This window comes from Oryctolagus cuniculus, chromosome 4, assembly GCF_051225735.1.
Source record: "Oryctolagus cuniculus isolate XC-2025 breed Fujian yellow rabbit chromosome 4, ASM5122573v1, whole genome shotgun sequence".
Taxonomy (NCBI): Eukaryota; Metazoa; Chordata; class Mammalia; order Lagomorpha; family Leporidae; genus Oryctolagus; species Oryctolagus cuniculus.
Window position 1 is genome coordinate 86,900,683 of NC_142870.1, and position 24,564 is coordinate 86,925,246.

At 38.6% G+C, this 24,564-nt stretch overlaps 1 protein-coding gene across 5 annotated transcripts in view; it reads left to right on the forward strand.

Annotated features, from left to right (window-relative positions):
• The window catches only part of FGF12 (fibroblast growth factor 12), a 596,324-nt gene that overhangs the window by 327,263 nt on the left and 244,497 nt on the right, over positions 1-24,564 (forward strand). The window lies entirely within an intron of this gene.

A 24,564-nucleotide genomic window follows, 5' to 3' on the forward strand; every position in this document is an offset into this window, starting at 1 on the left:
TTTCTTGAATCATCATCTAGTCTAATTGTGGCTTGTTTCTGACATCTCGTTTATAACCTCTTATAAAAATTATGTGTTTTGGAAAGCAAGTTGTATACTTAATATGTTATAAGAGAATGCCTGATTATTAACCTTTTGTTCAAATAAAAATTTCTAATTGCTTGTTAAGGAAGATTGGAATAAAGTAGAATTGATCTAAATTTCTGCTTTTTGCATTTCTTTCCTTTACTAAATCAATTAAACACTGAAAACTAGGACTGCCTAGTTTCCTTTTAAAAAATCTAGGATGGGGTCAGCATTGTAATGCAGCAGATTAAACTGCCACCTGCAATACCTGTATCCCATATCAGGGTGCTGATTAGAGTCTTTGCTGCTCCATTTCTGATCCAGCTTCCTGCCAATGTACTTGGGAAGGAATCAGATGATGGCTGAAATACATGGGCCTCTGCCACCCAGGTGCTCCTAACACCTGGCTTTGGTTTGGCCCGTTTTTGGCTGTTAAGGCCATTTGAGGAGTGAGCCCTCAGATGTAGAGATCCTCTCTTTCTCTGCCCTTCCTCACCCTTCTTCTCTGTTCTTCTGCCTTTCAATAAACAAATACTCTTTAACAGAAAATCTAGGATGGAAATAAAGATGTGAAAGGATAGCATTAAAATATGTTTGAGCAGTTCCCAGACTTCCCCATGAGGAAATGCGCAATTGAGATTTCCCTAGATTTCAGGAGAAAATTGTTATTTTTTTCACATTTGTTAGTCATTTAATTCTATTTCATTAAGAGACAATTCTTTTTTTCTTCATTACTTTGTTTCCTTTTTTTTTTACTTTTCCCCCCAATTATTTGTTATCACAGTCCTTGATATCAGGAGAAAATGATAAAAATTTGACACTGCTTTATATTTCTTAAGATACAGTTAAAGCTTTTGTTCATTTTATTTTTCCATAAGTTTCATTAAAATTAATATCTTTTAAATATATTTTTCAATTTAATATTTATTTATAGTATTCTTCAGTATGGTATCATATAGCAAGTAGCTTTCAAATATATGAAATATATATTTTATTTATTTATTTACTTTTCTGCCAATGAAACCTTTTATTTAAGGAATACTGACTTCATGCATTTCACAAGTACAACTTTAGGAACAAGTTTCTATTCACCATAATCGCCTACCCGCCCACTCTCCCACCCCTCCTCCTCCACCCTCCTCCATTCCCAGTCACATTTCTCCACTAAGATACATTTACAATTAACTTTATATCCAGAAGTAAAGAGTTTAACAATTTAGTTAAAAACAAACAAAAAACAAAACGAAACAAAACAAAAAGCTGTTCTTCAACAGTCAAGACAAGGGCTGCTCAAAGTCATTGAATCTTGAAGTTCACTTCTTTTCTTTTTCTTTTTTTTTCTTTTTTGTTATAAACTTAATTAACTTTAATGAAGCACCCAAGAACGATACATCTTTTGGGAGCACTTAGACATAGTTATAATACAACTGTTTGAGGACAGAGGGTATGCATGGGAAGTTAGTGCACAGTGGATCCTGTTGTTAATTTAGCAATTAACACTTATGTATGATGTCAGTGATCACCCAAGGCTCTTGACATGAGCTGCCTAGACTATGGAAGCTTTCTGAATCCACAAACTCTCAGTATTTATATTATATCTCTCCTCCCTTCAGTGAAAAGTACCTCCTTCTTTGATGACCACTTCTTTCTACTGGGGTCTCACCCACCAAAATCCTTCATGTAGGACATTTTTTGCCTCAGTGTTTTGGCTTTCTATGCCTGAACTCTCCTGGGCTTTTCAACCAGACCAGAATGTCTTAAGGGCTGATTCTGAGGTCAGAATGCTATTTAAAGTGATTGTCATTCTATCAGTCTGCTTTTTATATTGGAACATTCACTCCTTTTTAATTCTAACTATTATTATTACCAGACCCTAAATCCTATCCATATGATCACTTTAACTCTTAAGATGCTCTTTTTACCACCAAGTTTAAGGGGATTTGGTATCCTATGGCAAGTTTTTAAACTGTATAGAAGTAAGTCTGTAGGAATGTGTGCAGAACTATGCAGTTTTACAGATACTGACTTCCTACACTTTATAATTACAACTTTAGGAACATGGTGATTTTTCCCACCATGCCCACCCTCCCACCCATACTCCCAACCCCTCTTCCTCCTCCCTCTCTTATTCCCACTCTTATTTTTCAGTAAGATCTATTTTCAGTTAACTTTATACATGTATTTTTATGTTAATTAAAGTGTTCAACAAATAGTATATGAAAAAAATTCAAAACTGTTCTTCAACAGTCAAGACAAGGGCTGTTCAAGTCATTGCTTCTCAAAGTATCCATTACCCTTCTACAGATTGACTTTTAGATGCTCTGTTGGTTATCACAGGTCAGGGAAAACATGTGGTATTTGTCCCTTTGAGATTGGCTTATTTCACTAAGTATAATGTTTTCCAGATACATTCATTTTGTTGTTAGTGACTGGATTTCATTTTTTTTAATCGCTGTGTATATTACATAGTGTACATATCCCATAATTTCTTTATCCAGTCTTTAGTTGGTGGACATTTGTGTTGATTCCACATCTTAGCTATGTGAATTTAGCTGCAATAAATGTAGGGGTACAGATAACTCTTTCTTATGCTGATTTCATTTCCCCGGGTAAATTCCCAGGAGTGGGATGGCTGGGTCATATGATAGGTCTATATTGAGATTTCTGAGTTATCTCCATACTGTCTTCCATAGTGGCTTTATCAGTTTACATTCCCACCAACAGTGGATTTTCCCCCACATTCTCTTCAGCATTTGTTGTTTGTTGATTTCTGCATGAAAGCCATTCTAAGTGGGGTGAAGTGAAACTTCATTGTGGTTTTGATCTGCATTTGCCTGACAGTTAGTGATCCTGAGCACGTTTTCATGTGTCTATTGGCCATTTGGATTTCCTCTTTTGAAAAATGTCTGTTTAAGTCCTTTGCCCATTTCTTCACTGGGTTGTATTTTGTTGTTGTTTAGTTTCTTGTTCTCTTTATATATTCTGGTTATTAATCCTTTAACAGTTGAATAGTTTTTTTAAAGATTTATTTATTATTATTTTACTTGAAAGTCAGAGTTACACAGAGAGAGAAGAGAGGCAGAGAAAGAGAGAGGTCTTCCATCCGATGGTTCACTCCCCAAATGGCCGCAATGGCCAGAACTGCACCAATCCAAAGCCAGAAACCAGGAGCTTCTTCCATGTCTCTCACACGGATGCATGGGCCCAAGGACTTGGACCATCTGCTGCTGCTATCCCAGGCCATAGCAGAGAGCTGGATGGGAAGTGGAGCAGCTGGGTCTCGAACTAGCGCCCATATGGGATGCTGGAGCTTCAGGCCAGGGCGTTAACCTGCTGTGCCAAAGCACTGGCCCCAGCTGAATAGTGTTGGGTCATAGATTTAAGTCTTTAATCCATTTTGAATGGATTTTTGTATAAGGAGTAAGGTAGAGGTCTTGTTTCATACTTCTGCATGTGGAAATCAAGTTTACTCATCATCATTTGTTCAAGAGACTGTCTTTGCTCCAGGGATTGATTTTAGCTCCTTTGTCAAATATAAATTGGTTATAGATGCTTGAAATATATTTACAATATAATTTATGATGATTTTAAAAATATTGATTTTACATTTCCTGTTATCTTCAATAGTCTTTATTTCAACTCTTATTAAATTGGTCACTGTATTGAAATTATATATAAATATATATCTTGACAGACTGAATTTTGTGTATGATCCATATTTTATTTCTGATGGTAACCACCACAACATCTGGAAAAATATGTGCCACATCATTATATTTCCCTAGATCAAAAAATAAAGGAAAAAAACCCTACACATCTATTATGGGGGTACTTTGAAAACATAGTGGGAAAATGGAATTAGGTATATGTCAATCTCTTTAACTTTACACATTTTAATTAAAATGCATTATGAATTCTCATTCCCTACAATATGGAGATTCCTCTTTTTGGTAGTTAAGATTCTTTTAGAAGTTGAATTGTCTTAGTCTTTGCTTATTTTCATAAAAAATTGTTTTCTGTATTTTCAGTTACATAAGTGAGCATACTAATTAAGAGTAGCTATAACCAAACATTAAGTCATGGTGTTTCTGTTTTGTTATTCTATTTATCAAAAATAGCTATCCTGATTTATTGAACAAAAAGTAATACAGAAAATAATACTTTTTAAAATTTATCAAATATTATTTAAGCAGATGTGGCTTTCTGAACTAGCTAATGAATTAGTCATTTTCTTTTCCTGAACCTAAAAGGAAAAGATATTTGGATGTCTACTCCACTAACTAGTAGGATAGATATGCTTTTAGTTCATTTGAGCCTTAACATTCTGAGCTACTTAGCTCTTTACTGGTCTACACTTGTCACATCTATTCTGTGAAGTCACAAAAGGGCCCACTATGAGGTGTCATTCAAGTTCTTCCTGAGGTATCATAAAATATTAACCAGTTCCTCTGCAGGGTATTCCCAAGTGCAGGTATGCCAGAATGTGTTATGATTCACTGATAATAATGGGACCTGATTACATTCCTAGGATTTGAAATGCAATGATACCATGTATGAGACTGGAATGACATGGATATTTCCATTTCCATTTTCCTGAGCACAGTACATATCTCTACCAGCAATTCTTCTTTTCATATTATATTATCATTATTTGTATTGTTATTCTCAGAAATATGCATGTTAGTGACAAGGAAGCAGCAGACAGGTTAATGGCAACCTTATATAGGAGGTTTGACACATTTTACATTAGAGTAGAGAAAAGCAGTAGCCCTATGCCAGGATATTGTTAAATGCTTGATAAATTTAGTTCCTTTTTTGCCCTCTTAACTTTTGACACTGAATTCAGTGTTCTTTATATAATAGGAGATTGTCTCTTCCAGTTGCCTCTTCATTAGGTAGGCCAGAACTAGGATTATTTCTGCACAGACTTAATGGATCTCTTTCAATTTGTGTTCTTTCGACATTTCTGTCTTTCTGTACATGCATTGCCTTGTATATAGAAGGAAAGTAGAAAAAAACTGAACCTACATAATTCACTATAATGATGATTTTATCAGATCTTTCATTGAACATTTATCTTCATTTTTGTTCTTCTGGGTGCCACTTTGGTGATTGAACTTTAAATCTACTATAAATTTATGAAAATGAGTAAAGTAATTTTTGATGGGATTTAAATGCTGTTTTGGAGGATGAGGTTTCTAAGCATTGCATCCCTGAGTCATGCATCAGTCAGAACTCATGACAGATGAAATTGTCATAGGGATGATCAAATAATGAAATGGAACTTAGAACAGTGATTTTTGTAACATGTGTTCACATAATACACTATAGCTAGCATATAGTACACATGAATATGTGTGTGCAAATGTACATACATACTTACTAACTTATAATGTGTCTTGAATGAGCATTCAAGAATATTCAAAACCATGAAAGACCCACTTAAGCAGTACATAATTAAGTCAGCCTGAAACTGGATTTAGCTCTTGAGAGGGGAAAAAGAAGACTGTGTTCATGTCTAGACAATGCCACTAACTGGGTGTGTGTTATTAATTCTTCATTTATTCACTGTATATTGAAAGCTTACTATGTTCTAGAAACTGGGCTAGGTAACTGTTGCTTAGCCTTTCTGAGACTCATAGAACAATATGAGCAATTATGAACAAATATGAACAATAGAACAATTCAGTGTAGACACATTAAGCCTTTTCAATTTCTAAGATAAGAGATCTTTGTCTTGGACTCTCTACTTGGCTTCTTCTAGGCATGTCCTTCTCCATGTGTAAGGAGTACATGGGGAAAAGGGGGAGTGTTCACCTAGAGCCTGTATTTCCCCATTCTGTGCCAAATTCTGAGTATCTGGACAAATGTCCTTGTACAGATGCCACTGAACCCTCTCCCGAGAGCTGTGTGGACCTCTCTTCATCTGTACTCCCAAGGTCAAACTGCATTGCCAGGGTTGTACCATTAGGCCTGTGTTTTCAGAAGGTACATAAAGTCATGAGTTGCTTAATGATGGGGCAAGTTTCCATAAATGCATCTCTAGGCACTATTACCACTGTGTGAACAAGAGAGAGTGCGGTCACAGAAATGATATAGGTCAATCACTCAGCATGGCCTTTGGTGCAATCAAGAGACATGGTAAATGTGAGATGTGTGAGACTTCTGCCAGCATACCATGGCATCCTTATTTACAGTCAAATTCTTGTTTTGTAAGTAGAAGTAGTAAATACATAAAAGAAAATAAGTGCTTATTGCCATTATCAGCACTATCAGGTATTATATACTATATGTAATTGTATGTGCTATACTTTATATGACTGATAGCATAGTAGGTTTGTTTCACACCAGCATCATCACATATATGTAAGTAATGTGTTAGGACAGCCACAGTGTCATTAGGTGTTTGGAAGTTTTCAACTCCTGTATAATGTTAAATGTGGATCCAAAATATCCTGATGTGGTACTTTGCTGTGGGAACTTCTATGTCCACATCAATCCAAGTGAGTCCCTTAGCAGTGTTGGTTGGCTGTAGTCTATGAGGGAAGAGCAGTGTGAAATTGAGCTGAGGGGTGAGTTCTTGTAGTGATGCCCTGTTTGATGAAAGACTCCAAGGACTTCAAGAAATCTGAGTGAATTAGGAAGATAATAACTTTGGACTAGCAAAACTAAACATATATTTGACAGGGAGTTACTTTAATTTATAATTAAAATTTAAAAAACAATTTTATTTGTGAGGATTGGGAGGAAAAGAGTGAGCGAGATCACACTTTGATCTGCTGACTCACTCACCAGATGACTACAGCAGCGAGGGCTGGCCCAGGCTGAAGCCAGGAGCCAGGAGCTCCATCTGGGTCTTCCATATGAGTTTCAGGGAGCTATCTCCAACTACTTGAGCCGTCACCACTGCCTCCCAAGGTGTGCATTGGTATGAGACTGGAATCATAAGCCAGAGCTGGACATCAAACCTAGGCACTCTGTTAGGGCATGTGGGCATCTTTCCCTGCCAGGCCAAAGTCCTGCTCCAAATGTATAAATTTAAATATTAATTAGCACTTGTTTATGAGTCTCCATTTGTTCTCTTGCCTTGCACCCTAAAAGTATTAGGAATATTCACTAATACTACCCTAAAAGTGTATCTCATGGAACAAAGGAGATATATATGTTTAAATGTTATTTTATTAGAAAGAAACCTGCATATATTTTGGTTAAATTATATCGTTCTAATACTGGGGCTGGCGCTGTAGCACAGGTAGGTTCATCCTCTGCTGATGGCGCCATTACCCATATGGGTGCTGGTTCTAGTCCTGGCTACTCCTCCTCTGATCCAGCTCTCTGCTATGGCCTGGGAAAGCAGCAGAAGATGGCCCAAGTGCTTGGGCCCCTGAACCCACAATAGGAGACCCCAAGGAGGCTCCTGGCTCTGCTTCGGTTCAGCCCAGTTCTGGCCATTACGACCATTTGGGGAGTGAACCAGCAGATGGAAGACATTTCTCTCTGGCTCTCACTTTCACTGTCTGTAACTCTACCTGTCAAATAAATAAATAAATAAATAAATAAAATCTTAAATAAATTAAATGAATACTAACAGAAGGAGCTCAGTGGTAATGGGATATTTGATGCTTTACATTCAGTCTCAGTACATGGTGCTTAGGACATTGCCACAGGCACACTGACATTCCCTGAACCATGACAAGCCATTACTTAACTGTGTCTTTGCACACACTTCCTGAAGAGCCTTTTCCTCTCCATTCTATCTGTCTGTCTATCTATCTATCTATCTACTATACATATAAGAACAACAGAAAAGGTAAACAACCCACCCAAAATGAGTGAGAGGAGTAGGACCTGAGTCAAGTTCTGACGTTTCAAAGGCTCACTTTCCCCTTGTCTACCTGAAGAGCAGAAGTCACGGACTATCTCTTGTGTGTTTGCAGATAGTGTTCTGCACATCTCTGGATGTGTCACTCATGTGATCATCTGTGAATAGCATCCTGAGGTTTGGCAATGGGAAAACTATGGTGGTTTAGTGAGAAAGTCATTCTCTGTGGTAAATCAGTGTAGTCTGAGAGATTATTTTTTCTCTTTAAGAATCCTCACATATGTATTGGAAATCTTGACTGAGAATTACTTGCTATAAAGAGGAGCCACCACCATTGGGAGCTCCTCAACACTTTTGCATCTGAATAAGCAAATTGACATCTGCTCTATCCTTCTGTCCTTCTGTTAAAATGAAGAGGTTGTTTTCTAGTTGAAATCAGTCACCCTGTGTTGAAAAGCTCACTCCTGCCACCTTTATAAGGAAGATCCATGATCTTTAGCCCTTTCTTCTGAGTTCTTACTGTTTTCAGCATGATTCAATGTTTATCAAATGTAAACCACCTGCCCATAGTCCCCCATCCCTTTTCAGCATTGAAAGAGTGTCTGCCTCTCTTCTTGTTGATGTTTGACCTCTTAACAAATCCTCTGTATTTTCTGTCAACTTTTCTTCAACTCTGAATCACACCTCATTCCTTCCTATGTGGCATCTTCACTTAACTCTAATAAAACTGCTCCTGCAGTTTTACCAGATTTAGTGAATAATTCCCAACTCTTATTTATATGACCTTTTGGGAGCACTCAATACTCAATACTGCTGGTCAATTCTTTTTTTTTTTTTTTTAATATTTTTCACTTCTGTCTTTCTTGTTTTTTTCAATCTCCTTCCTCAGTTCCTGGGTTCTGTTTTTAGAGATTTTCAGAGTTCAGGCTTGGATCCGAAACACTGACAATGTATTCTCGTAGCTTTACTTCTCTAAAGTTGACTAATGCCACATTTATATGAGAGTACTACAGAAAATTTGTAGAAAAAGAGAATTACAATAGAAGTTGATTTTTTGTGGGAACATTTTTGAAATCATGCATTTTTAAAATAATATTCATTTTCCATGAGCTTTTTCAAGATCCTTTGTATCCCCAGTCAAGAATTCTCTTTGAGCTCTAGACCTATATGTTTGACCTACATCTGGAGCCTCCAATTGAAAACATTGCAAACTGAATTTGTAGATTTACTCCCAGATTTCTTCTTATAGGGTTCTCTTTCTGAAATAATGGCACCACCATTCATCTTGTTTAAAGCACGATTCATGGAGTCATACTTGAAGGAGGTCTGACCACAGAGTATTATCTAGGAAAATGACCACCCAGACTTGTTTTTAGATTGTCTTTTGACCCTAAGGTTTGTGTTCACACCAGCATATGAACAGTGCAGATGGTACACATCAGGACAAGGATATAGGATCGACTATTCAGCTACCCGTTGGCCATCTAATACCTCACAGAAGTATGCCAAGCTCAGTGGTCAGTGCTGTGCGCCAGAAGACAGGATATTTATTAGTTCATGGAAGTGTAAATTCTAGGCTTTGTTTTTCATGTCGTACTGAGGAATGTATGTTATTTTGGGGGAAGTAGACTAGTTAAGGATCTATTATATGACAAGAAAATTCTGGCTGTGCCATAGTCACATACTTTCATTTTTTATTTTTACTGTCTTACACATTTTCCTCTCTGTGGACATGCAGCTAATAACTAAAGACAATTCTATATCCTAAACTATTTTCTGTCTCCATTAACATTCCTTTCTCCTAGTCACAGTTATCTTGACTGATCTGCTGTTGTTAGTTTTGTTACTTTCCCACTTGTCTCTTTGCTCATCCTTCTATCCTCTCTTAAGTAGTCTGTACTGGGCTTTTAAAATATTGGTCAGATTATATTATTGTTATTATGCTTGCAACTTCAGTGACTGCATTTTTTTTGAAGATTTACTTTATTCTAAAGAATTTCAAAGAGAGAGGTAGAGACAGAGAGAAAGTTCTTCCATCCATTAGTTCACTCCCCAAATTGCCACAATGGTAGGAGCTAGGCTGATCCAAAGCCAGGAGCATGGAGCTTCTTCTGGGTTGCCAGGGGCCCAAGTACTTGGGCCATCCTCTACTGCTTTGCCAGGTGTATTAGCAGGGAGCTGGATCAGAAGTGGAGCAGCCAGGACTTGAACTAGTGCCCATATGGGATTTTGTCAATGAAGGCTGGGCTTTAACCTGCTGCGCCACAGTGCCAGTCCCGACTGAATAATTTCTCACAAAAGTCAAAAGTTTAAGATATAGGGTAGTTGTACAGGGCAACTGTTTTATATCCCAAAATTAATAATCGCATATATATTAAGGATTTATTTGTTTATTTGAAAAGCAGAGTCACGGAGAGAAAGGAAGGAAGGAAGGAAGGAAGGAAGGAAGGAAGGAGAAAGAAAGAAAGAAGAAAAAGAAGAAAAAGAAGGAAGGAAGGAAGGAAGGAAGGAAGGAAGGAAGGAAGGAAGGAAGAAAGAAAGAAAGAAAGAAAGAAAGAAAGAAAGAAAGAAAGAAAGAAAGAAAGAAAGAAAGAAAGAAAGATTTTCCATTGTTGGTTCACTACCTAAATGGCCGCAACAACTGGGACTGTGTCAGGCTGAAGCCAAGAGCCAGGAGCTTCATCCAGGTCTCCCACTTGTGTGAAGGGGCCCAGGCACTTGGGCCATCCTGCACTCCTTTCCCTGGCCACTAGCAGGGAGCTTGATTGGAAGTGGAACAACTAGGCGACAAATTCTTTCAATTTCTGTTTGCTATGAAAAGTCTTTATTTCACCTTCATTCACAAATGATAGCTTTGAGGGATATAATATTCTGGGCTGGCAGTTTTTCTCTCTTAATACCTGGGCTATATCTCGCCATTCCCTCCTAGCTTGTAGGGTTTCTGATGAGAAGTCAGCTGTGAGTCTGATTGGAGATCCTCTGAGAGTAATCTGACGTTTCTCTCTTGCACATTTTAGGATCTTTTCTTTATGTTTCACTGTGGAGAGTTTAATTACAACGTGTCGTGGTGAGGATCTCTTTTGGTCGTGTTTATTAGGGGTTCTGTGAGCTTCCTGTACTAGGATATCTCTGTCCTTCTCCAAACCTGGGAAATTTTCTGCTAATATCTCACTAAAAAGGCCTTCTAATCTTTTCTCCCTCTCCATGCCTTCAGGAACTCCTAGAACCCGAATGTTGTTTTTTTTTAATAGTATCCTGAAGATTCCCGACAATATGTTTTAGATTTCTAATTTCCTCTTCTTTTCTTTGGTCTGACGGTATCCTTTCCTGTTCTCTGTCTTCTAAGTCTGATATTCTCTCTTCTGCTTCACCCATTCTATTTGTAAGGCTCTCTAATGTGTTTGTCATTTGAATTCTTCACTTCATTATGATTTCTCATCACTATCACAGTTTCCTGTTGTACTAGTTGTTTCATTTCATTTTGATTCCTCCTTAATATTTCATTTTCACGAGAGAGATTTTCTATCTTGTCCATTAAGGATTTCTGTAGTTCAAGAATTTGTTTTTGAGAACTTCTTAATGTTCTTATCAATTTTTTGAGATCTGTTTCTTGCATTTCTTCTATCTCATCATCTTCATAATCTTGAATTGGGGTGTCTTTTTCATTTGGGGGCGTCATAGTGACTTCCTTGTTTTTATTACCTTGGTTTTTGCGTTTGTTATTTGGCATATTGGAGATATTTGGTTTCTTCACTGTGGTGCTTTTTCTTGTTATACTATGACTCTAGATTAAGTGGACTATCTGTTTTTGATGGAGCCTTAGAGGCTTGAGATGGGTGTGGCCTGAGAGCTCTGTTTGGTGTGCCAAAGGTGACACTCCCAGTTAGGCGTGGTAGATCTCTCTCTCTCTCTCTTTCTTTCTTTGATTCAAAAGGGAAGTAATTCCGCACAGCTGAACAAAGCTGGAGGTAGTTAGCAGGCAAATGATATACCCACAGGAGCCAGAGATCGGAAGCTCTTTCCCAAGGACCACACAGGCAATCTGTTCTGCCCTCAGAGTGGGCTCAAATTCTCCTTCAGTCTCCCACTGGGTTGCCAAAGTTACGGAATTGTAGCGTCTCTGGAGAGTACTCACGTGAATTCCGTGAGTTCTCTCCCCCACCGTCTCTTTTTTCACAGTCTCAGTTCAGTAGCACCACAAATTTACTAGGTCCTAATCTCCTGTTAATTCGCCCCGCCCAGAGTCAGGTTTTTCTGCTAGGCTCAGGGCCGGTGCAGACCTGAGGTCGCTCTGCTTATGACGTATGTCCAAGATGGCGCCTGCTCTTTGTCTTGCTTGCCTTTGAGAGGTGAGCGGAGAGAGAGAAACCCGTGTCCATATCAGTCACTTTCTCTCTCTCTCTCTCTCTCTCTCTCTTCTAGTTAGCCTGGTGAACTCTCCCCCCCGGGGTTGTTCCCTCTAGTCTCCTCTTTCTGCTTGCCTGCCGGTGTCTCGGGCTATTGAGGTTCGGCTCACCTCGCGTTCCAGCGCTGGTGTGTTGAGTCTGCCACTGGTGTCCCGAACTGTGGGCTCCCACACTCTCCACGCAGGTCCACTGTGAATCACTCGTTCCGGAAGAGTTTCTTCTGCTGTTTCTTCCTCTACTCTTCCTTGAACCTGCAGTATCTCCACTTTTATTAAACTGTCTCTCCCCGGACTATCAGTGTGCTCCCTTCCTATTCCGCCATCTTGCCGAGAATCCTCAACAGATGCCAATATGGGATGCTGGCACTGCTGGCTGGCCATGGCTCAGTTGACTGCATCACAATGCTAGTCCCAGTAATTATATATTTTGATTAATAATTTACTATTGAAGGGACATGATTACCTTAAATTATATAATTATGAATGATAAGTGTTATATAACATTAATTTATTTAGAATTAAACTTTTAGTTACTTGGTCTATGTTATTAATAGCAAAAGAGGAAAAACAAATGCTAGTGCATGGGTAAGCCAGCTATTTCATTTTAGTGACTATGTGCTTTGTTTTGTATAGTACTGTGCCTTATTACTGGTATAAGCAATAAGGAAGAAGAGTGCATTAATGGTTAGTGTGAAAAGCTGTTATTCTCAGACAAAAGGTAGACAAAATCAAAGGCTGGATTTATGTGGTGGTATTTAGGCTTTCATAGATATATATTTGAAGTTGGACTCCATTGGCAAAACTTGGAACATGGGTGGCCAACTTGGGTGTAGATGCAGCACTGTGTCAGTGTTTGATAGGCAACTGTGATAAAAATGTTGTCCCAGAATGTCCTGACTGTGTCCCATTTGTTTTCTGGTTTTACTACCCGGAGTTTTGCAGATGACCCTTGCTGTGACATGGCTTCTTCTACCATGGTTCATAACATTTGTCATAATCAGGAATTGGTTCCAACTTTAAGCAATAATAATTATTATTCATGAATAATTAGTGGGTGATGAGTAGTTTTAGTTCCAGGTGCCCACACTTCCCTTTCTTGTTTCATGATTAAGAATTACATTTGACTATGCTGCAGATAAACCTTTAGGCAAAGCGTATTTCATCTGTTTGCCTAATGGAATGGCATCTTCTTGGAATTCAGAGTTCTCGAACTTAATGTTGGCTGTGAGATAATTTATGGTTCACTTCAACATCCTCTCTCTCTCAGGCTATTTCAAAGCTGGACACTTTATCAACTTTCATTTGCTTAAGTGAAAACATATCAAACCATATTCTAGAATCTAGCAAAGAAAACGTAGATGGTGGCTAACAATGTAGAAACTCACAAGAAAAAAAATTAAAATCTAAACTATAAAACACCATGAATGATGATCCATTCCTTCACTTGTGAAATAAAGACGGAGAATAAGATTAGCTTTTCCAAGTGGTAGTTCATAGTCCCCTAGGGAAATTATCAATTTAAGTGTATTATTTTCCTTAATAAAATGTATTAGATTATTAAAAAAAAAATTTTCTTTTAGGATTTAAAGTTTGAAAACATATAACTAATGAGTCTCATCTCTGCCCCAGATTCCTTGCGCAGAGCTGGTCCTGGTAGGGTCTCAATGACCCAGTGCTTGATACTTAGAAGATCAAATGAATATGTTCATGAATTAGTCATTCAAAGTTTTTTTTTTTAATATCCTATTTGCACAGATCTGAGCATAATGGTAGTTTTGAGTATCATACAGTTTCCTAAAACAATTCAATTGATAGTTTACTTTTTACTTCAAACTGTTATATAAAAAACGTTCATATTTATGGTTTGCCATGTGATGTTTTGATATATGCATAACTTGTGTAATGTTCATGTCAGGGTAAGCATAGCTGTCTCCCAAGCATTTATTATTTCTTAATCATGAAAACAAAATCCTTTCAGTTTTATGTTACCCCATAATGTACCACTTGGTAGAGGCAGGAGTCATAAGTAACACTGGTATTGAAGTAAAACTTTGACCATTATAACCTGAGCTGCTTCCCACTTAAGATAGATGAATCTGCTGGAAAGAATATGAGAGAACTTCAAAAAGTTTGTGGAAAAAGTGGGATTAAAAGTTTTTGTATGTGCGCAAAAATTTATACAAATTATCTCCCACCAGTTCATGGGAAACACATACTATGAAAAAAACTATGCTTGTATTTCAAAATTTTTTCACCAAAATAAATTTATATTTAATTCCTTTTCCCATGAAGCTTTTGAACTATCTTAAATAACAATAACAAAATCTAAAATACATCTTTGAGCTCAAAACCAAAAAAGGGGAAATAGTTGCCAGATATGAAAAAAGAATTTATATTTATAGAAGTGAGCAGGAGTTGATTTCCTGTGGTTCATTGTGGATATCAGATGCAGATTTGGGCACTGGGCTTGATTCTCATGCAGGTTTGGGGTGTGAACTCAGGCCTGTATCAGTTAGGCAGGAACCAATCTTTCCAAGAAATGGTGACATGGAAATAATTCCCATCTGTTGAGCAGAACTGAGAGGAGCTTGGTGTCTGCCTAAGGCAGTGTGAGTGTGTGTGTGTGTGTGTGTGTGTGTGTGTGCTGAGGTAGGGGCAGGGAGGTGGCATGTAAGGACAGTGAGGAAGTAGAAAACCAAACCTGGGCCACTTCCTGGATGAGGTCCAATATCCATCTCTCCTTTCCTTGGTAAGTTAAAATTCTAGTCTGAGAAGTCAGTTTAAAAGCTTCTCTGCAGCTGGAGCAATCCTGAAAGTATTGCAAGAGAGCAGTACAAAGCTTTCCTATGGGTTTCAACATCCAGGGCAGTGCAAAAGAACGCTTGCACCCTGAAGAAAATCTCTCAGTCAAATAACTGAAGCATATAAGTATGTGCCATCAAAAAAGGACATCAAACACAGCAAAATTAAGAATTCATAGCCCTCATGCTAGATATTAAAGTAGTGAATTTTTGGGACTGGCTTAATGAAGTAGCAGGTTAATCCATGATGCCAGCATCTCATTTGAGTGCTGGTTTAAGTCCTGTTTGCTCCGCTTCCAATCCAGCTCCTGTTAATGCACTTGAGAATGCAATGGAAAATGGCCCAAGTGCTTGGGCCCCTAGACCCACGTGGGAGACTCAGTTGGAGTTCCAGGTTCCTGGCTTCAGCCTGGCTAAGTGCTGGCATTGTGGACAAACCAGTGGACAGAAGATCTCTGTGTCTGTCCCATGCTGCCTCACTCTCTCTCTGTTACTCTACCTTTCAAATAAATAAATACATCTTTTTTAAAAAATAAAGTAGTGAATTTTAGATAAATAATTACATCTTAAAATAGAATTTTTCTTTCTTTACATTTTTATTAATATAAAAAGCAGATTTCATGTAGTTCACTAATACAATTTTAATACAATTAATAGAAATTTTTCAGACACATTGAATATAGAAAGAGATGCTCCAACAGATATCAAAGAATTTCTGGAAAAGGAGAGGGACAATGCCATATTATCTGTAATCACTAGGATTAAGACAGAAAATCTGAATAACTCAGATTCTTGCCATGTGGATTCCTTAAAAAACACATCTGGAAATACTGTTGTAAAAACACTTTACAATGAATGTAAAATATCTTAAAAACAACCATAGAGAAAAAAACCAAAGTTTAAGTATACATAAAAGACACAAAGATTCATTGCAGACTATCAATCAGCAGTAATAGTTTCTGGAAAGTGGATGATGTAGTATTTTCAGAATGCTGAAGGAAAATGAGTATCATTTATTTTTTGATAGGTAGAGTTAAAGAGAGAGAGACAGAGAGAAAGGTCTTCCTTTGCCATTGGTTCACCCCCCAAATGACTGCTACAGCCAGGGCTCTGTGCCAATCTGAAGCCAGGAGCCAAATGCTTCCTCCTGGTCTCCCTTGTGGGTGCAGGGCCCAAGCATTTGGGCCATCCTCCACTGCCTTCCCGGGCCACAGCAGAGAGCTGGAATGGAAGAGGAGTAACCGCGACAGAATCCAGTGACCCGACCAGGACTAGAACCCGATGTGCCGGTGCCGCAGGTGGAGGGTTAGCCTAGTGAGCCGCAGCGCCGGCCATGAGCATCATTTTAATATTGCATATCCTGTTGCCTGTAAGGAGAAAGGGAGAGGGGAGAGAGGAGAAGGAAAGAGAGGAAGAAGGGAGAGAGGAGGCAGGGAGGGGGAAGAGAGAGAGAGAGAGACTGAGGCCAATGCAATGCCAAACATTGAGAAATTTTTTATGAGTTACAGACACAGGTTTACAAAGAGGAGCTTGAATCAGGGGTGGGAAGTGAGAAAAAGGTAGGTTGAAAGAGACAATGTTGAGCTAAAAAGATGGGAAATCTGTTATAATGATTGAAAAGCATCATATGACAAGTATTCCTTGAGTTTAAAAAGAAGCAGGAATTAAACGCTAAATAGTAATAGGAATGGGTGTGCACTTTAGGGTTTTGGGGTGTTTGCATTATTTGGTAGAAGCTTAGTGAAAACATTTAATTGTACTTCATTAAAGTGCCAATCTATGTTAAATATAAGGGTAACCACAAAAATAATAGAAATAGAATTATAACTTCTAAATCAAGATAAAAGGAAAATTAGAGAGAGAATGTGCAAAATGAAGGAATCCAGCTGAAGAAATATAAGAATAAAGAAGCAAAGAAATGCATTACAGATAAAAAAACACAAGCTAAAGTGATAGAAATACAATAACTAAATTATAAATTAAAATGGATGCAAAATGATTACAGTTACTTATTAAGAGACTTTCATATCAGTTGAAAATTCACAAATCCAAATATATGGTATTAATGTAATGCTGATAAGTTCATAACTGGCCATACAGATAGGATTAAGTGTCAACGGGATCACATAAATAAGAACAAGTGTCTGCTAATAATAATTGATAGAATTAAAAAAGAGAGAACGATCCAACATGGGAAGAAGGACACACAGCAGACTCATAGAAGGACAAATGCCCTAAATGACACTCTGGCCTCAGAATCAGCCTGTAAGTCATTGGGATCTAGCTAAAAAGCCTATGAGAGCATTTCAGACATGGAAAGCCAAGGCACTGTGGCAAAAAATGACCTACATTAAAGATCTCTGTTAGTGAGATCCCGGTGGAAAGAAGGGGCCATCAAAAAAGGAGGTATCCATCTCTGAATGGAGGAGAGAACTTCCACTTTGTGGCCAGGTCTAAATAATGTTGGAGTTTGTGGACTCAAGAGGCTTCCATAGCCTTGGCAGCTCATGACAAGAGCCTTGGGTGATTACTTATGCCATAAACAAGAGTGTCAGTTTGCTAAGTCAACAACAGGAGTCACTGTGCACTTACTCCCCATGTAGGACCTCTGTCCTTAATGAGTTGTACGATGAGAATTAACGGTAAAACTAGTCTTCAAACAGTACTTTATACTTTGTGTGTCTGTGTGGGTGCGAACTGTTGAAATCTTTACTTAGTATATACTAAGTTGATCTTCTGTATGTAAAGATATTTAAAAATGAGTCTTAATGAAGAATGGGATGGGAGAGGGAGTAGGAGGTAGGAGGGGAGTTGGGGTGGGTGGGTGGGTATGGGGGGGGAAGAACTGCTATAATGCAAAAGTTGTACTTATGAAATTTATATTTATTAAATAAAAGCTTTCTATAAAAATATAATGTTGAATGAAATAATCAAATTGGTGAATGAGTGCTGAATATTCGCCCTAACTCTTGGCACACCAGTTAGGATACCAGAATCCTATGTAAGAGTTCTTTTGTTTGATGCCTTGCTCTGGATCCTGTCTCAAGTTTCCTGCTGATGCAGACCCTGGGAAGCAACAGTGATGGCTCAAATAGTTGGGTTCCTGCCACTTAATGTGGGAAGCCTGGATTGAATTCCTGGCTCCTAGCTTCAGCTTGGCCCAATCCCAGTTGGCTGTTGTGGATATTTGGGCAGCGAACCAGCAGGTGGGAGCTCTCTCTGTCACTGCTTCTCAAATAAATAAATAAGTTTAAAAAAATTGTAGAATTTCTAAATAAGATGTATACATGAAAAATAAGATTTTTCTTATTTTTTTTTTTTTATTATGTACACTACACAAAATGGCTCTGTATTATTTTAGTTGATACATCCAGAAGGAGTAAAGGAATATAAACACGAGCAAGAAGGCTACAGCCCAAACTCACAAATATCGCTTAGGAAAGTAATGAAGTGGTATGAAGGAACTGAATGTAATGTTTTAGTTCTCTAAGATGATTTGACATAGTTATGGAAAAGGCTAGTATTTTTTAAGTTTCAATGGTGAGTGCATGGCTGTTAGAGAAACTGGGGAAATGATAGTCTATTCTGCCTGGAGCCAGGCTTCCTGGGCTGAAATCCTCACAGCCCTTCTATTTATGAGATGTGATTCCTGGGGCAGCTACTTCACTTCTTTGTTTCTCAGCATCATCATCTATAAAATGAGAAAAAATTTACAGTGCTGTTGCAAAGATTGGCAGAGTAAATATTATGAAAGAAATCACTTGATACCCCTGGGTCATGGCAAGCGCTATTGAGGGATGTTGTTGTCTCCATATTTTCTGCATGTCTGAAATATTTCATACCAGAAAAGGAATTCAAAGAAAGGAAATAATTAGTGGATGGGTAAACATTATAACAAATCTGCAACTTAAGGTAATTTTCATCATAATGTAAATTAAAATCATTGATCAAAAATTTTTTGTGGCATCTCAATATTTTTAGAGCCTTGGAATCAGAGTTAAAAGAGAAAAAGTCATGAACATTGTATCTCATTTGGTTTCCCATTTGTGACAACAAAAATGATTCATATGCAGAATGGGTTATGTGTGGATGCATATTTGCAAAAGGTTTTGATTTCTTCTCATTATTAGAAACAAAACATGGAGGTCCTAAAATTAAACCAATATTTTATAGAATAAAGTGCGAGTTTGAAACATCAAATACAAAATTGTATTTCAAAAATTTTTCTACTAGGAAGATAGATATATAGAGATAGAGGGAGTTGGTGTTGGTAGGCACTGTGCTAAGTTCTAGATTCTTGTACATGGAGATAGATAAGTCTACCCTGGGCTCAACCTTTTGTACATTCAGTATGTTGGGGGTGGTAGATATTAAACAATAAACAGAAGCATGTATCTAATAATATTTTGGGATAAGTGCTAAGATGTGGAGAAAACAGTATGCTGGCAGAGAATATGACTATGAATATGAAGACAGATTTCGTTTGGAGGCCTAGGCAAGCCCTCTATGAAGTGATATTGAAGCTGTGACTTAGATTTATTTTGGAAGGCAGAGGAAAGTGCATGTGGAAAGATCCTTAGGGCTGCAGATAGAGAAAGCACATGTGCCTAGAGCTTAGTGAGCCAGGAGAGAGTAAATTGAGATGATTATGGGATGGTAGGCAGGAGCCAGATGGTACAAAGCTCTCCAGGCCATGCTAAGGGTTTGACGTTTTATTCTAAATGAAATGGGAAGCTATTAAAGGGTTTAAGCAGGAGAGTGGCATGATCCAATTTGTATTGTAAAATATTACCGTGACTCCAGTGTGGTTTGGAAGGGAAAAATGTTAAGAGTGTTAATGAGGAGGCAGCCTGGACAAAGGAGGTGACAAGGAAAGAGGGGAGGGAGGAGACGGGAGGGGGCCGGGGGGAATAGAGAGGAGGAGCACATGGTGGGGGTCAGACCCCGGATGTTGGACGCCCAGGCCTATGCATCCCACTGCACTGCAGTGCCTCCATTAAACCTGCTATCGTCTAGGCTTTTGGATGCACTTTGGATCCCTAAACTGCTCTTTGGTGGAAAGTATTATTCATACTTGGACTCACTGTGGTTATCTGTGACAGTTTTTCTTGGTGGTTGGTATTATAGAAAGGAAAAAATTCACATTTTGCATGATAGCATTTTTTTTTTCTGTCAGTAATTTAGTATTTTGATGTATGAGGGGATTACACAGTCTTGTCACCTGGATGAACAGATCTCTGAGATACAGGACAGCTTCAGGATGACTGCAATACGTGGGGAGCTTCTCTGATGTTAGGCAACTGTCATGCCTATGCTTTTCCAGACAATGTGTCCTGTTCATATACTTCTGGTGCCAAAAGACGCGTCTGTGAAAAAGAGGCCTAAAGACTGAGAAGATTTTTTATGCCAAATGAGGATGCTTTTATTGCAGAAGACTCTCTGTGTGTAGATGTGTTATACCCTTCATCCTCCCGTATTTTTGTTCTAGAAAACCAAAAGCCATGTTCTGAACTCCAGTTTATTGCTTGCTGTTTGTTTATTCCTTCTCCCTTGCTTCATAAATTTCTACAATTTTTGTGGATTGATCACAGATAAGGAACATGTAAATTGTGTCAACATGTTAGACTTCATCAAAAGATACTTGATGATGAGTGGTGAGAAGCTATATAGAACAAAGGAATCTGGCTTCAATGCTGACATTCATTAACTTCAACTCTGGCATTTATTAACTCTGTGATTTAGTGCCAGCAACTTCTGCGTGCCTCAGTTTCCTAATCTAGAAAGAAAAGCCCACTGAGAGTGCCTGCCTTAAATTATTTCATAAGACGTGAGAGAGATATTCCACATAAAGTGTCTGGTATTACTTGCTATCTGTGAGTCAAACTCAGGAGAATTTGCCCATGGCTACTGTTCCTAACTATGAATCTTTCTGTGCACATTAAATCTGCAAATTAAATCTACTAAATAAGAGTGGTGACTTCCAGTCATATAGCATATTATAATTTGCATTCTTAATTCCTTAGACAACTTTCAGAAGTAGATTCTAGTTATTCAAATAATTTCACAAGAAGCCAGGTGTGCCTTATGCATGAAGAAATAAAATAGCTTTCTGGGGATGCTATATAGCTAATTTGGGACAAGGCCAAGATGTCTCTGGGATGCACAGAGACTTGTTTTCATTTTAAGGGGCACAGAACAGGAAGATCATGGTATATGTTAATGATCTCTGGCTCCAGGGATTGAGCTAAACAACCATGGAGGCTTTCCTGTTTCTTGATGTTTTGCTTTTTCATTTGTAAAATGAGCCTTGAGTTAGATCATCCTAAATAGACTTCCTGGCTCCAAGATCTTCAGATTCTGGAGTTGTCTTCATGTCTATCTACCTTGTGGTCTGCATTCTCTGACCATCATTCTTGAGCTTCCAGGAAAGTCGTATTCATTCCACATCTACTTATCTGGATTAGTGTCAGAAAAACCAAGCAGTTTCGATCTAGCCAGCGTGGCCAGAGTCAAACTGCCCTCCATGAACATGTCATAGAGGAACAAACAAAATGCCACAGAATCGCAGAGCAAAGATGCTAATTTTACCTGGGATGGTGGGTTCCGGGACAAAAAGCAGTTAAGAAAGGCTTTGAAGATAAAGCACTATTTTAGACTTAGCCTAGAATAGACACTAGGGCTTTGCTTTGAGCATCATCTGCAGGGGCAACAGCACACAGGACATACGTGCTCAGCGTGTTCATGGACTGGGCAAGCAGATGAGTGTGGCCATGGTGTGGGGACAAAAAAAGGGTGGATGCACTGACTGGAAGGGACACAGAAGGGAAACTGCCTTCCTTAGAAGGCAAGAAATTATTTGGCTTCCTGTGCCTACACACATCAAACTTTCTTCACACACACACCGTCTATGGGTCTCTACGTTTATATAGGGTTCCCTTAGGAGCTTGATGATGTTTTAGATTTAGAGGGAGAAAGATTGTAAATCCTTGTGTAACCAAAGTGGAACTGCACAACGTGTTGTCCTTGAAGTACCTGAAATGTTAGCACTGCCAAGGAGGTAAATCTCCAGGCTAATATCTTTCTTTCTATCCCCATTGCCACTGCCTACCTAAGGACCTTACTGCATGGAATAGCTCCCTAAATGGTTCTCATTGCAATAGTATCAGTTCACTCAAATTAAATCTTCTCTATTTTCCTCCATTTTGAGTTTCTAAAATACTGTACTCATAATTTCATAATTTAACCTCCTGACTTTAGATCCTCTAAAGTTCCCCATTGCCTAATGAATGCAATGTTTTCTGAAGTGTGTGGGATGAGGTGGTCTTTTGGCATGTGTAAAGAAGCTTTCTAACTTCTGTTTCTGTTGAGCACTGATCTCATTTAAAATTTTGACTTATTATATGCACATAATTTGTACAGTAATCTGTGCTCATGACTTGTGCATACTGTTTAAGTGTGTTTGCATGTGTTTTTGTAAACTGTAGGTTTAAATTTTGTACAGATAGTGATGTATAATCAAAGTTTGGAGATGGTTTGTTTGAAAGATAAAGTATAAAATATACTATATAAATATTTATTTTTAGATTTTCTCAAGGACTCAAGTGTTCTCAGTCCAGTTTCCCTTCTGTGTCCCTTCCAGTCAGTGCATCCACCCTTTTTTTGTCCCCACACCATGGCCACACTCATCTGCTTGCCCAGTCCATGAACACGCTGAGCACGTATGTCCTGTGTGCTGTTGCCCCTGCAGATGATGCTCAAAGCAAAGCCCTAGTGTCTATTCTAGGCTAAGTCTAAAATAGTGCTTTATCTTCAAAGCCTTTCTTAACTGCTTTTTGTCCCGGAACCCACCATCCCAGGTAAAATTAGCATCTTTGCTCTGCGATTCTGTGGCATTTTGTTTGTTCCTCTATGACAGCGCTTTTCATGTTCACTGCTGTAATGATCAGTTGGGTATGTGTCTCCCTGACGAGGCCGTGGGTGCCTTCAAGGCAGGAATTACATCTTACTCATCTTTGTACCCAGCACCTAGAGCTTGTCGGAAGTCAATAAATGGTGTTTGAGTTATTTTAAATTTTCATGAGCATATAACAGAGAAGCGTCTGGGAGGGAGGGGGCAGATGTTATGAGGAGTAAAATTGGCTCTGTACAAAACTCCCATCCCTATTGGCATTTCACATGTGAGCTCCGTTTTCCTGCCCTGCTTCTCTTGTCTGCCTAGCTCAGGCAGCCCCAGCGAAGAGAATACTCCAGAAATGCCTGTCTTCTCTTTCAATCCAGTTTTGAGTCAGCATGAAGGTTAAGGATTGCCTATCTCAAGGTCACTTGATTCCTGTTTTAATGTGAGTCAACTCAGGGCTTTGGAGACTGCAGTTTATGGAGGATGCTGCTGTGCTTGTCAGACTGTGTTCATCGTGGAGGGGAAAAGGGGAAGAAATACACTGAAGGCCGGAGGCATTACACAAAAAGGCTCTAAACAGCTCTTTTCTACAAATAAAAAGCCCCTGTGCAAGTCATAGTTGACAGTGGAAAATGCCAGCGACAACTTCTTTCTTTCTTTACTTCAAGCTATGAACACTCCTTACCTACTCTGTGTTTGATGCTATGCTAGCTGCATGAGTAGGGTAATGAATTATTCAAGGTCATTGACCTTGAGTAGCTCCTGGTTAGCAGCAGGGCCAGATGCATGAGCTGGTAGCTGTAACAGAGCACAGTGAGTCTTCTCCTAAGCTATGTACCACTGAGCACTGAAGAAGGGTTGATCAATTTTGCCTAGGGGTATTGGTGAAGGCCTCAAGGGCAGAACAGGAAGGTAAGTTTTGTTTGCTTCAGGCATAGGGAACTACAGAAGCAAAGGTCTAGTGCAAAAGTGGAATATTGTATTTGGAAAAGGCTTTGTAGTAAATATTTTAGGCTTTACAGGCTACAGGGTCTCTGTTACAACTACTCATCTCTGTTGTAACATTAAATCAGCCATGGGAAATGGGTGAATGAATGGGCATGCCTGTGTTCCAATAAAACTTTACTAACAAAGTTGTCAACCATAGGACGGTGCTTTATAGACTCTTCTCCTAGAGGACAGATCTTCAGAGAGCCTCTAATGTGATTGTTCCTAGCCATTTAAGGCATTGGGAACCTTTTGCACCTAATTATTCCTGATCCTGGAATGCCCCTCTGTTAGTTATTCCCAGTGGCTTCTGCTTGCTCTTCATTCAGGTCTCTGTAATCCATCTGGTGCATTCACCTCCTATGTGCTCTGCCCTTTTTATTGCTTTGATCTTCATCATACTACTTGCATGAAAAACTCTCATCATATACTTGCTTATCTGTTTATTTTGTGACTTTCTTGCTAGGATATCAGCTTTATGCTTTATTCTGTTATGTTTAATCATGTACTAGATTCAGTCATGCTCATCTCTTCCTAGCTGCACCTCTGAGTTCAGTGATACCATCATATGAATATTCACACTGGA